The 14,123-nt window shown below is 40.8% G+C and overlaps 1 non-coding gene across 1 annotated transcript; it reads right to left on the reverse strand.

Annotated features, from left to right (window-relative positions):
- Positions 1–3,913: 3,913 nt before the first annotated feature.
- Positions 3,914–4,021, reverse strand: LOC112798931 (small nucleolar RNA R71). The gene has a single exon (XR_003200526.1). It is a non-coding gene; the product is annotated as a small nucleolar RNA R71 (small nucleolar RNA).
- Between the last annotated feature and the right edge of the window lie 10,102 nt (positions 4,022–14,123).

Below are 14,123 nucleotides of genomic sequence, written 5' to 3' on the forward strand. Positions count from 1 at the left end.
TCAGGGACAAGGCATCCAAATGGCTTGAATCCTTCCCAAAGGAAAGCTTGACTAATTGGGAAGAAGTGGTGAACAAGTTTTTAGCAAGATTTTATCCTCCTCAAAGGATCAATAGGCTAAGAACTGAGGTGCAGACTTTCAGGCAACAAGATGGTGAGACACTGATGAGCGGATAATTTGTACCCTTTTTGGCATTATTTTTAGTATGTTTTTAGTAGTTTTAGTTGAGTTCTTAGTATATTTTTATTAGTTTTTAGTCAAAATTCACTTTTCTGGACTTTACTATGAGTTTGTGTGTTTTTCTATGATTTCAGGTATTTTCTGGCTGAAATTGAGGGACCTGAGCAAAAATCTGATTCAGAGACTGAAAAGGACTGCAATGCTGTTGGATTCTGACCTCCCTGCACTCGAAGTGGATTTTCTGGAGCTACAGAAGCCTAATTGGCGCGCTCTCAACGGTGTTGGAAAGTAGACATCCTGGGCTTTCCAGCAATATATGATAGTTCATACTTTGCCCAAGATTTGATGGCCCAAACTGGCGTTCAAAGTCACCCTCAGAAATTTCAGCGTTAAACGCCGGAACTGGCACCAAAATGGGAGTTAAACGCCCAAACTGGCATAAAAGCTGGCGTTTAACTCCAAGAAGAGTCTCTACACGAAAATGCTTCAATGCTCAGCCCAAGCACACACCAAGTGGGCCCGGAAGTGGATTTTTATGTCATTTACTCATCTCTGTACACCCTAGGCTACTAGTTCTCTATAAGTAGGACCTTTTGCTATTGTATTTTTCATCTTTGGACATCTAGTTCTTAGATCAGATCTTGGTTCTTCTGGTTCCCTCTCTGGGGCTGAAGCCAATGATCACATTTGTTCTTATGTATTTTCAACGGTGGAGTTTCTACACACCATAGATTAAGGTGTGGAGCTCTGCTGTACCTCGAGTATTAATGCAGTTACTATTGTTCTTCTATTCAATTCCGCTTGTTCTTTGTCCAAGATATCACTTGTTCTTCAACTTGATGAATGTGATGATCCATGACACTCATCATCATTCTCACCTATGAACGTGTGACTGACAACCACCACCGTTCTACCTTAGATTGGGTGAATATCTCTTGGGTTCTTTAACCGGAATCTTCGTGGTATAAGCTAGAACTGATGGCGGCATTCAAGAGAATCCGGAAGGTCTAAACCTTGTCTGTGGTATTCTGAGTAGGATTCAATGATTGAATGACTGTGACGTTCTTCAAACTCCTAGCAAGCGGGGCGTTAGTGACAGACGCAAAAGAATCAATGGATTCTATTCCAGCCTGACCGAGAACCGACAGCTGATTAGCCATATGCTGTGACAGAGCATAGGAACATTTTCACTGAGAGGATGGGAGGTAGCCACTGACAACAGTGAAACCCTACATACAGCTTGCCATGGAAAGGAGTAAGAAGGATTGGATGAAGACAGTAGGAAAACAAAGAGACGGAAGGGAAGGCATCTTCATACGCTTATCTGAAGCTCTCACCAATGATATACATAAGTATCTCTATCTTTATCTTTATGCTTTATTCATCATCTATACCCATTTGAGTCTGCCTGACTAAGATTTACAAGGTGACCATAGCTTGCTTCATAGCAACAATCTCCGTGGGATCGACCCTTACTCGCGTAAGGTTTATTACTTGGACGACCCAGTGCACTTGCTGGTTAGTTGTGCGAAGTTGTAGTGATCACAATTTCGTGCACCAAGTTTTTGGCGCCGTTGCCGGGGATTGTTCAAGTTTTGAGCAAGCTTTTGGTCCGGTAACATCAGTGCCAAGATCCGGCAACAGCACCAAGTTTTTGGCGCCGTTGCCGGGGATTGTTTGTGTATGGACAACTGACGGTTCATCTTGTTGCTTAGATTAGGTATTTTTCTTCAGAGTTCTTAAGAATGAATTCTAGTGTTTTAAGGTGATGTTCTTATCATCACCAAAGCTGATTGATTCTCATCAATTTAGCTCTTGAATGCAATGCCCTGCTGAAGCTTGGCCGGCCATGTCTAATTTCTTTAGACTAAAGCTTTAGACTAACATTGCATGATTCCTGGAATTCTCATTAAGAATTTTGATACCTTTATTTTCTTTTTCTACATAATTTTCGAAAAAAAAAACACAAAAAAATTATAAAATCATAAAATCCAAAAATATTTCTTGTTTGAGTCTAGAGTCTTATCTTAAGTTTAGTGTCAATTGCATGTTTTTGTTCTTATTGCATTCATGCATGTGTCTTCATTGATCTTCAAGTTGTTCTTGATGATTTCATTGCTCTGATCTTTGAATTCTATTGACTTGAGTGTTTTGTTGTTTCTCATGTGCATTCTCATCTTGTTAGTGTCAGTAGTATACAAACTGCTAAGTTTGGTGTCTTGCATGCATTGTTATTTGATTTTAGTGCATTTTGATTATTCCTTATTATTAAAAATCCAAAAATATCTTTAATTTGTGTCTTTTCAAGTCAATAATACAGAGGATTGAAGATTCAGAACATACAGCAGAGGAATTACACAGAAAAAGCTGGGCGTTCAAAACGCCCAGTGAAGAAGGACAGACTGGCGTTTAAACGCCAGCCAGGGTACCTGGTTGGGCGTTTAACGCCCAAAAAGGTAGTGCATTGGGCGTTAAACGCCAGAATGTGCACCATTATGGGCGTTTAACGCCAGGATGGCACAAGGGGGAGGATTTTGTTTTCAAATCAATTTTTTTTCAAGTTTTCAAAGTTTTTCAAAATCAAATCTTTTTCAAATCAAATATTTTCAATCAAATGTTTTCAAAATCAATTTCTTTCCTTTTTCAAAGATACTTGCTAACAATTAATGATTTGATTGAACATTTTAAGTATGTTGCCTTTTCTGTTGAGAAAGGTTTAATGTTTGAATCATATCTTTTCTTGTTAGGCAAGTCATTAATTTTTAAAATCAAATCTTTTTAAAATTGTTTTCAAATCATATCTTTTCAATCACATCTTTTTAAAACCATAACTTTTCAATCATATCTTTTTAATCACATAGTTTTCAATCATATCTTTTTAACTTCTAAATTCAAAATCTTTTTCAAAAATCATTTGATTTCTTTCCCACTTTTGGTTTTCGAAAATCAATCAAGGTTTTTCAAAATGTTTTCAAACTTTTTCACTTAATTTTCGAAAATTTCTTCCCCTCTTCTCACATCCTTCTAATTATGGAGTATCACTCCTTCTCAATGCACAATTCGAACTCTATCTGATTAAGTTCGAATTCTTCTACCTCTTTCTTCTATTTTTCTTTTCCTCTAACACCTCAAGGAATCTCTATACTGTGACATAGAGGATTCCATATTTTCTTGTTTTCTTCTCTTTTATATGAGCAGGAACAAAGGCAAAGGCATTCTTGTTAAAGCTGACCCTGAACCCGAAAGGACCTTGAAGCGAAAGCTAAGAGAAGCTAAGGCACAATTCTCTGTAGAGGACCTGACCGAATTCTCCAAAGAAGAAGAACCCATGGCAGCCGAAAACAACAACAATGCCAACAATGCAAGGAAGGTGCTGGGTGACTTTACTGCACCTACTCCCGACTTCTATGGGAGAAGCATCTCTATCCCTGCCATTGGAGCAAACAACTTTGAGCTTAAGCCTCAATTAGTTTCTCTAATGCAACAGAATTGCAAGTTCTATGGACTTCCATTGGAAGATCCTCATCAGTTTTTAGCTGAATTCTTGCAAATCTGTGACACTGTCAAGACTAATGGGGTAGACCCTGAGGTCTATAGGCTTATGCTATTCCCTTTTGCTGTAAGAGACAGAGCTAGGACATGGTTGGACTCACAACCAAAAGAAAGCCTGGACTCATGGGAAAAGCTAGTCAATGCCTTCTTGGCAAAGTTCTTTCCACCTCAAAAATTGAGTAAGCTTAGAGTGGAAGTCCAAACCTTCAGACAGAAGGAAGGAGAATCCCTCTATGAAGCTTGGGAAAGATACAAACAATTAATCAGAAAATGTCCCTCTGACATGCTTTCTGAATGGAGCATCATAGGTATTTTCTATGATAGTCTCTCTAAACTATCTAAGATGTCCTTGGATAGCTCTGCTGGAGGATCTCTTCATCTGAAGAAGACGCCTACAGAAGCTCAAGAGCTCATTGAAATGGTTGCAAATAACCAATTCATGTATACTTCTGAAAGAAATCTTGTGAACAATGGGACTAGTCAGAAGAAAGGAGTTCTTGAGATTGACACTCTGAATGCCATTTTGGCTCAGAACAAGATATTGACTCAACAAGTCAATTTGATTTCTCAAAGTCTGTCTGGAATGCAAAATGCACCAAGCAGTACTAAGGATGCTTCATCTGAAGAAGAAGCTTATGATCCTGAGAACCCTTCAATGGAAGAGGTGAATTACCTAGGAGAACCCTATGGAAACACCTATAATTCTTCATGGAGAAATCACCCAAATTTCTCATGGAAGAATCAAGAGAGACCTCAACAAGGTTTCAACAACAATAATGGTGGAAGAAACAGGTTTAGCAATGGCAAGCCTTTTCCATCATCTTCTCAGCAACAGACAGAGAATTCTAAGCAGAACCCCTCTGACTTAGCAACCATGGTCTCTGATCTAATCAAAACCACTCAAAGTTTCATGACTAAAACAAGGTCCTCCATTAGGAATTTGGAGGCACAAGTGGGACAGCTGAGCAAGAAAGTTACTGAACTCCCTCCAAGTACTCTTCCAAGCAACACAGAAGAAAATCCAAAAGGAGAGTGCAAGGCCATTAACATGGCCGAATTTGGAGAGGAAGGAGAGGCAGTGAACGCCACTGAGGAAGACCTCAATGGGCGTGCACTGACCTCCACTGAGTTCCCCAATGAGGAACCATGGGAATCTGAGGCTCAAAATGAGACCATAGAGATTCCATTGGACTTACTTCTGCCTTTCATGAGCTCTGATGAGTATTCTTCTTCTGAAGAGGATGAGTATGTCACTGAAGAGCAAGTTGCTAAATACCTTGGAGCAATCATGAAGCTAAATGACAAGTTATTTGGAAATGAGACTTGGGAGGATGAACCCCCTTTGCTCACCAAAGAACTGGATGACTTGTCTAGGCAGAAATTACCTCAAAAGAGACAAGATCCTGGGAAGTTTTCAATACCTTGTACCATAGGCACCATGACCTTCAAGAAGGCTCTGTGTGACTTAGGGTCAAGTGTAAACCTCATGCCTCTCTCTGTAATGGAGAAGCTAGGGATCTTTGAGGTACAAGCTGCAAGAATCTCACTAGAGATGGCAGACAACTCAAGAAAACAAGCTTATGGACTTGTAGAGGATGTTCTGGTAAAAGTTGAAGACCATTACATCCCTACTAATTTCATAGTCCTAGAGACTGGGAAGTGCATGGATGAAAACATCATCCTTGGCAGACCCTTCCTAGCCACAGCAAAGGTTGTGACTGATGTTGATAGAGGTGAACTGTTCATTCAAGTGAATGAAGAATCCTTTCTGTTTAAGGCTCAAGGATATCCCTTTGTCACCATGGAGAGGAAGCATGAAGAGCTTCTCTCAAATCAGAGTCAAACAGAGCCCCCACAGTCAAACTCTAAGTTTGGTGTTGGGAGGCCACAACCAAACTCTAAGTTTGGTGTTGAACCCCCACATTCAAACTCTAAGTTTGGTGTTGGGAGGTCCCAACATTGCTCTGAGTATCTGTGAGGCTCCATGAGAGCCCTCTGTCAAGCTACTGACATTAAAGAAGCGCTTGTTGGGAGGCAACCCAATGTTATATTTTATCTATTTTATTTTGTTATTTTATGTTTTTTGTAGGTTGATGATCATAAGAAGTCACAAAATCAATTGAAAAAGCAAAAACATAATGAAAAACAGGAAGAAAAACAGCACACCCTGGAGGAAGAACTTACTGGCGTTTAAACGCCAGTAAGGCTAGCAGGTGGGCGTTTAACGCCCAGTCTGGCACCATTCTGGGGGTTTAACGCCAGAAAGGGGCACCAGACTGGCGTTAAACGCCAGGAATGGGCACCAAGCTGGCGTTAAACGCCAGAAATGGGCACCAGCCTGGCGTTTAATGCCAGGATTGGCTCAAAACGTGATTTTGAATGCCATTTGGTGCAGGGATGACTTTTCCTTGACACCTCAGGATCTGTGGACCCCACAGGATCCCCACCAACCCCACCACTCTCTCTCTCTTCTTCTCCCATTCACCAATCACCTCAACACCTCTTCCCCAAAAACCATTCACCCATCAAAACCCATCTTTCTCTTCACCACTCACACCCTAACACTACCTCTTCCCCCTTTTGGCCGAACCACACAACCTCCTCCATCTCCTCCATTTTCTTCTTCTTCTCCTCTATTCTTCCTTCTTTTGCTCGAGGACGAGCAAACCTTTTAAGTTTGGTGTGGTAAAAGCATTGCTTTTTGTTTTTCCATAACCATTTATGGCATCCAAGGCCGGAGAAACCTTTAGAAAAAGGAAAGGGAAGGCAAAAGCTTTCACCTCCGAGTCATAAGAGATGGAGAGATTCATCTCAAGGGATGCACTTCCCTCCACAAGACTATTGGGAGCAACTGAACACCTCCCTAGGAGAATTAAGTTCCAACATGGGACAACTAAGGGTGGAGCACCAAGAACATTCCATCCTCCTCCATGAAATTAGAGAAGATCAAAGAATCATGAGAGAGGAGCAACAAAGACAAGGAAGAGACATTAAGGAGCTCAAGCACTCCATAAGACCTTCAAGAGGAAGAACAAGCCGCCATCACTGAGGTGGACCCGTTCTTTAATCTCCTTGTTCTTTATTTTCTTGTTTTTCGAATTTTTGTGCTTATGTTTGTCAATGTTTGTGTCTTATGATCATTAGTGTCTTAGTGTCTATGCCTTAAAGTTATATGAATCCATCACCTTTCTTAAATGAAAACTGTTTTTATCACAAAAGAACAAGAAGTACAGGATTTCGAATTCATCTTTAAAACTAGCTTAATTAGTTTGATGTGGTGACAATACTTTTTTGTTTTCTGAATGTATGCTTAAACAGTGCATATGTCTGTTGAATTTGTTGTTCATGAATGTTAAAATTGTTGGCTCTTGAAAGAATGATGAAAAAGGAGACATGTTACTGAGGATCTGAAAAATCATAAAAATGATTCTTGAAGCAAGAAAAAGCAGTGAATACAAAAAAAAGGGGGGAGAAGAAGCGAAAAAAAAAGAGAGACGAAAAAAAGAAAAGAAAGAAAAAGAAAGAAATAAAGTTGTGATCCAAGGCAAAAAGAGTGAGCTTAAGAACCCTGGACACCTCTAATTGGGGACTCTAGCAAAGCTGAGTCACAATCTGAAAAGGTTCACCCAATTATGTGTCTGTGGCATGTATGTATCCGGTGGTAATACTGGAAGACAGAGTGCTTTGGGCCACGGCCAAGACTCAATCAGTAGCTGTGTTCAAGAATCATCATACTTAACTAGGAGAATCAATAACACTATCTGGATTCTGAGTTCCTAAAGAAGCCAATCATTCTGAATTTCAAGGGATAAAGTGAGATGCCAAAACTGTTCGGAGGCAAAAAGCTACTAGTCCCGCTCATCTAATTTGGAGCTTAGTTTCATTGATAATTTGGAGTCTATAGTATATTCTCTTCTTTTTATCTTATTTGATTTTCAGTTGCTTGGGGACAAGCAACAATTTAAGTTTGGTGTTGTGATGAGCGGATAATTTGTACCCTTTTTGGCATTATTTTTAGTATGTTTTTAGTAGTTTTAGTTGAGTTCTTAGTATATTTTTATTAGTTTTTAGTCAAAATTCACTTTTCTAGACTTTACTATGAGTTTGTGTATTTTTCTGTGATTTCAGGTATTTTCTGGCTGAAATTGAGGGACCTGAGCAAAAATCTGATTCAGAGACTGAAAAGGACTGCAGATGCTGTTGGATTCTGACCTCCCTGCACTCGAAGTAAATTTTCTGGAGCTACAGAAGCCCAATTGGCGCGCTCTCAACGGCGTTGGAAAGTAGACATCCTGGGCTTTCCAGCAATATATGATAGTTCATACTTTGCCCAAGATTTGATGGCCCAAACCGGCGTTCAAAGTCACCCTCAGAAATTCCAGCGTTAAACGCCGGAACTGGCACCAAAATGGGAGTTAAACGCCCAAACTGGCATAAAAGCTGGCGTTTAACTCCAAGAAGAGTCTCTACACGAAAATGCTTCAATGCTCAGCCCAAGCACACACCAAGTGGGCCCGGAAGTGGATTTTTATGTCATTTACTCATCTCTGTACACCCTAGGCTACTAGTTCTCTATAAGTAGGACCTTTTGCTATTGTATTTTTCATCTTTGGACATCTAGTTCTTAGATCAGATCTTGGTTCTTCTGGTTCCCTCTCTGGGGCCGAAGCCAATGATCACATTTGTTCTTATGTATTTTCAACGGTGGAGTTTCTACACACCATAGATTAAGGTGTGGAGCTCTGCTGTACCTCGAGTATTAATGCAGTTACTATTGTTCTTCTATTCAATTCCGCTTGTTCTTTGTCCAAGATATCACTTGTTCTTCAACTTGATGAATGTGATGATCCATGACACTCATCATCATTCTCACCTATGAACGTGTGACTGACAACCACCACCGTTCTACCTTAGATTGGGTGAATATCTCTTGGGTTCTTTAACCGGAATCTTCGTGGTATAAGCTAGAACTGATGGCGGCATTCAAGAGAATCCGGAAGGTCTAAACCTTGTCTGTGGTATTCTGAGTAGGATTCAATGATTGAATGACTGTGACGTGCTTCAAACTCCTAGCAGGCGGGGCGTTAGTGACAGACGCAAAAGAATCAATGGATTCTATTCCGGCCTGACCGAGAACCGACAGCTGATTAGCCATATGCTGTGACAGAGCATAGGAACATTTTCACTGAGAGGATGGGAGGTAGCCACTGACAACGGTGAAACCCTACATACAGCTTGCCATGGAAAGGAGTAAGAAGGATTGGATGAAGACAGTAGGAAAACAAAGAGACGGAAGGGAAGGCATCTTCATACGCTTATCTGAAGCTCTCACCAATGATATACATAAGTATCTCTATCTTTATCTTTATGCTTTATTCATCATCTATACCCATTTGAGTCTGCCTGACTAAGATTTACAAGGTGACCATAGCTTGCTTCATAGCAACAATCTCCGTGGGATCGACCCTTACTCGCGTAAGGTTTATTACTTGGACGACCCAGTGCACTTGCTGGTTAGTTGTGCGAAGTTGTAGTGATCACAATTTCGTGCACCAGACACTTTATGAAGCATAGGAGAGATTCAAAGACCTAACAAGGAGATACCCACCAGAGATGTTTAATGAGTGGGTTCAACTTCACATCTTCTATGAAGGTCTTTTCTATGAGTCAAAGAAGGTTGTAGATCATTCATCGGGAGGTTTTTTAAACAAGAAGAAAACCATTTAAGAAGCCATAGATGTCATTGAAACAGTTGCTGAGAATGACTACTTCTATGCCTCTGAAAGAAGTAACACTAAGGGAGTAATGGAGCTGAACCACATGGATACACTATTAGCCCAAAATAAGATGATCACCAAGCAGCTAGCAGATCTTACCAAGAAGGTGGAAGAGAACCAAGTTGCAGCAGCCATCACCTCATCACCAACTCATGAAGGAGTAAACATAGAAGAAGAAGGTGACTGGGAGCAAGCTAACTATGTGGGAAATTCACCTAGACAAGTTCATGATCCATACTCTAAAACCTACAACTCTGGATGGAGAAATCATCCCAACTTTGGATAGGGAAACCAACAAGACCAAGGACAAGATCAGAGACGTTCCAACTTCAACTCCAACAACAATGCCACTCATCAAAATACTTCACAGAGATATTACCAACATCCATCTAACCAACCTTCTCAACCACCCAATCTCAACCCACCATCTTCTACAGATGATAGGCTTTCAAAGATTGAGGCTCTACTCAAAATTCTATGCAAAGAAATTCAAGATAGTAAAGCTTTCCGGGAAGAAGTGTAATCTAACATGCAGAATCAAGATGCTGCCATCAAGAAACTGGAAACACAGATTGAATTCTTATTCAAGCAAACCCCTGGACACAATAATTACAGCAATATTAACTCAATACCAAGGGAAGAATGTCAGGCCACACCCTCAGGAGTGGAAAGGAATTGAAGGAGACCCACAAGAAACCACCAGAGAAGGAACTGGATGAAAAAATAAGAGACATGAGGAAGCTCACACCTCAATCCCCAAGTCACATCAAGAAAGAGAAGTGCCCAATCCATACCTCTCAAAGACCCTATACCCACAACAGCTGCAATTAAAGAAGAAGGGAGAGGACAACCAATTCTCAAGATTCTTGGAGATCTTCAAGAAATTACAAATAAACATACCCTTTGCTGAAGCAATCGAGCAAATGCCACTCTATGCCAAGTTCTTGAAGGAGTTGATGACCAAAAAGAGAAGCTGGAAAAACAATGAGACTGTGGTACTTACAGAAGAATGTAGCGCCATCATCCAACACAAATTGCCTCAAAAATTGAAGGATCCTTGGAGTTTCCAAATCCCTTGTATCATTGGAGAAATCACTGTGGAAAAGGCTTTATGTGATCTAGGAGCCAGCATAAATCTAATGTCTCTAGCAATGATGAAAAAGATGAAGATTGAAGAAGCCAAACCAACAAGAATGGCCTTGCAACTAGCAGACAGGTCATTCAAATTTTCCCATGGGGTAGTAGAAGACTTGTTGGTGAAGGTGGAAAACTTCATTTTCCCAGCAAATTTCATAGTACTAGACATGGAGGAAGGAGCTAAGACCTCCATCATCCTGGGGAGGCCATTTTTAGCCACTGCCGGAGCCATTATTGATGTCCAAAAGGGTGAACTTGTCCTCAGATTACACGAGGAGAAAATGACATTCAATGTGTTTAAGGCCATGAGGTACCCACATGACTCATTGGGAGAATGTATGAGGTTAGACTTAGTAGAAGCTTTGGTACAAGAAACTCTTGAAGAAGAGCTTGAAGCATCAACAGAAGAGGAGTTAGCAATAAGCGAAGAAGCTGCAGCCGCTGAAATACATGTTCAAGGTGGGCTAGAAGAGAAGGAAGAAAGAAAAGAAGCACCCAAATTGGAGCTTAAAGCACTGCCAACCACTCTCAAGTATGCATACTTGGGAGAAAATAAAAGCTATCCAGTAATCATAAATTCAGCTCTCAGCCAAGAACAAGAGGAAGAGTTGCTTCAAGTCTTACGAAGTCATAACGATGCCATTGGATGGACACTTGCTGACTTGAAGGGAATCAGTTCAGCCATATGCATGCATAAGATACTCCTAGAAGAAGGTGCCAAACCTTCCATTCAGCCCCAAAGAAGGTTAAATCCAGCAATAAAAGAAGTAGTGCAGAAAGAAGTCATGAAGTTGTGGCAGGGAGGAGTAATCTATCCAATCTCAGATAGCCAATGGGTCAGTCTTGTTCAGGTGGTTCCCAAGAAGGGAGGAATCACTGTGGTGTCCAACGAAAGGAATGAGCTAATCCCTACAAGAACCATTACAGGCTGGAGAATGTGTATTGACTACAGGAAGCTTAATGAGGCCACAAGAAAAGATCATTTCCCACTTTCCTTCATGGATCAAATGTTGGAAAGACTTGCGGGACATGCATATTATTGTTTTCTAGATGGTTATTCAGGATATAACCAAATAATGGTTGATCCAAGAGACCAAGAGAAGACATCATTCACTTGCCCATATGGAGTGTTTGCCTATAGGCACATGCCATTCGGGCTATGTAATGCACCCGCAACTTTCCAACACTGCATGCTCTCCATCTTTTCAGATATGATAGAGAAGTTCATTGAAGTTTTCATGGATGACTTCTCAGTATTTGGAGATTCCTTCCCTAATTGCCTAACCCATCTTGCCTTGGTATTGAAAAGATGTCAAGAAACCAACTTAGTCTTGAACTGGGAAAAATGTCACTTCATGGTGACAGAGGGAATAGTTCTTGGCCATAAAGTTTCTAATCAAGGCATTGAGGTAGACAGAGCTAAGGTGGAGCTAATTGAAAAGTTACCTCCACCCAGTGATGTCAAGGCAATTAGGAGCTTTTTGGGGCATGCTGGCTTTTATAGAAGGTTTATTAAAGATTTTTCAAAGATAGCCAAGCCCTTAAGCAATCTCCTAATGTCTGATACACCATTTAATTTTGATGAGAAATGCATGCTAGCATTTGAAAACTTGAAAAAGAAATTGTCCTCTGCTCCTATCATTTCCCCACCTGGTTGGAACTTACCCTTTGAATTGATGTGTGATGCATCTGATTTTGCACTTGGGGCCGTGTTAGGGCAGAGGAAAGATAACTTAGTCCATGTGATATACTATGCTAGCAAAGTCCTCAATGATGCTCAAAGAAACTATACCACTACTGAAAAGGAGTTGCTAGCAATAGTTTTTGCATGTGACAAGTTCAGATCATATCTCATCGGTGCTAAAGTGATTGTTTTCACAGATCACACAGCACTTAAATATTTGTTTGCCAAGCAAGAATCAAAACCAAGACTAATAAGATGGATCTTATTGTTGCAGGAATTCAATATTGAAATCAGAGACAAGAAAGGAGTGGAGAACAAGGTAGCAGATCACTTATCCAGAATCCGTCATGAGGAAGGTGGAACACATGATACAAGTGTGAACGAGCTCTTCCCTGATGAGCAATTGATGACAATTCACAAAGCACCATGGTTTGCAAACATTGCCAACTTTAAGGCAACCGAGGCCCTACCTCCAGGGATCAATAAACATCAAAAAAGAAAGCTCATAAATGATGCAAAATATTTTGTCTGGGATGAGCCATATCTCTTCAAGAAGTGTTCAGATGGAATCCTTAGAAGATGTGTCTCGGAAGAAGAAGGACGAGAGGTCCTATGGAATTGCCACAGCTCATGCTATGGAGGCCATTTTGGAGGGGACAGAACTGCAGCAAAACTGTTACAAAGCGGATTCTTTTGGCCTGCCCTTTTTAAGGATGCCAAAGAACTAGTAAAGAGCTGCAATGAATGCCAAAGATCTGGAAACTTGCCCAAAAGAAATGAGATGCCACAAAATTTCATCTTGGAACTGGAACTGTTTGATGTATGGGGAATCGATTTCAAGGGACCATTCCCAACCTCATATTCAAACAAGTACATCTTGGTAGCAATGGACTACGTTTTCAAGTGGGTAGAGGCTATTGCGACTCCAACGAATGATAACAAGATGGTCATGAACTTCCTCAGGAAGAATATCTTTAGCCGTTTTGGAGTCCCCCGAGCACTCATCAGTGATGGAGGGAGCCATTTTTGTAACAGACCACTAGAAGCGCTCCTCCTACGATACGGGGTAAAACACAAGGTTGCCACACCTTATCATCCCCAAACAAGTGGGCAAACTGAGATATCCAACAGAGAGCTAAAAAGGATTTTGGAAAAGACTGTGGGTGCATCAAGAAAAGATTGGTCAAAGAAGATGGATGATGCCATTTGGGCATACCGAACAGCATTCAAAACACCACTTGGAATGTCCCCATATCAACTGGTGTATGAAAAAGCTTGTCATTTACCACTGGAACTGGAACACAAAGCTCTTTGAGCTCTCAAGATACTAAATTTTGACAGCATTGCTGCTGGTGCAAAGAGGATCTTGCAGCTGCAAGAGATGGAGGAATTTAGATCGCAAGCCTACGAAAATGCCAAGATTTATAAAGAAAAGGCGAAGAGAAGACATGATCTGCATATTGCACCCAGGAGTTTCAAAAAGGGGCAACAAGTACTCCTCTACAATTCCAAATTGAGACTATTCCCAGGAAAACTCAAATCAATGTGGTTCGGACCTTTTCTTGTCACAAAAGTCTCGCCATATGGACACATAGAAATCATGGATGAAAGTTCAGAGAGGACTTTCACTGTGAACGGACAAAGGCTGAAGCATTATATGGGCAACATGGGGGAAAACCCCAGAGTAAAGTATCATCTCAAGTAATGGAGGAATCATCGAGCTAGCGACGCTAAAAGAGCGCTCTGTTAGGAGGCAACCCAACCTGAGGTAGTTTTCTTTTCATCTTCATTTC

The sequence above is a fragment of the Arachis hypogaea genome, chromosome 4 (assembly GCF_003086295.3).
Source record: "Arachis hypogaea cultivar Tifrunner chromosome 4, arahy.Tifrunner.gnm2.J5K5, whole genome shotgun sequence".
NCBI classification, from domain to species: domain Eukaryota; kingdom Viridiplantae; phylum Streptophyta; class Magnoliopsida; order Fabales; family Fabaceae; genus Arachis; species Arachis hypogaea.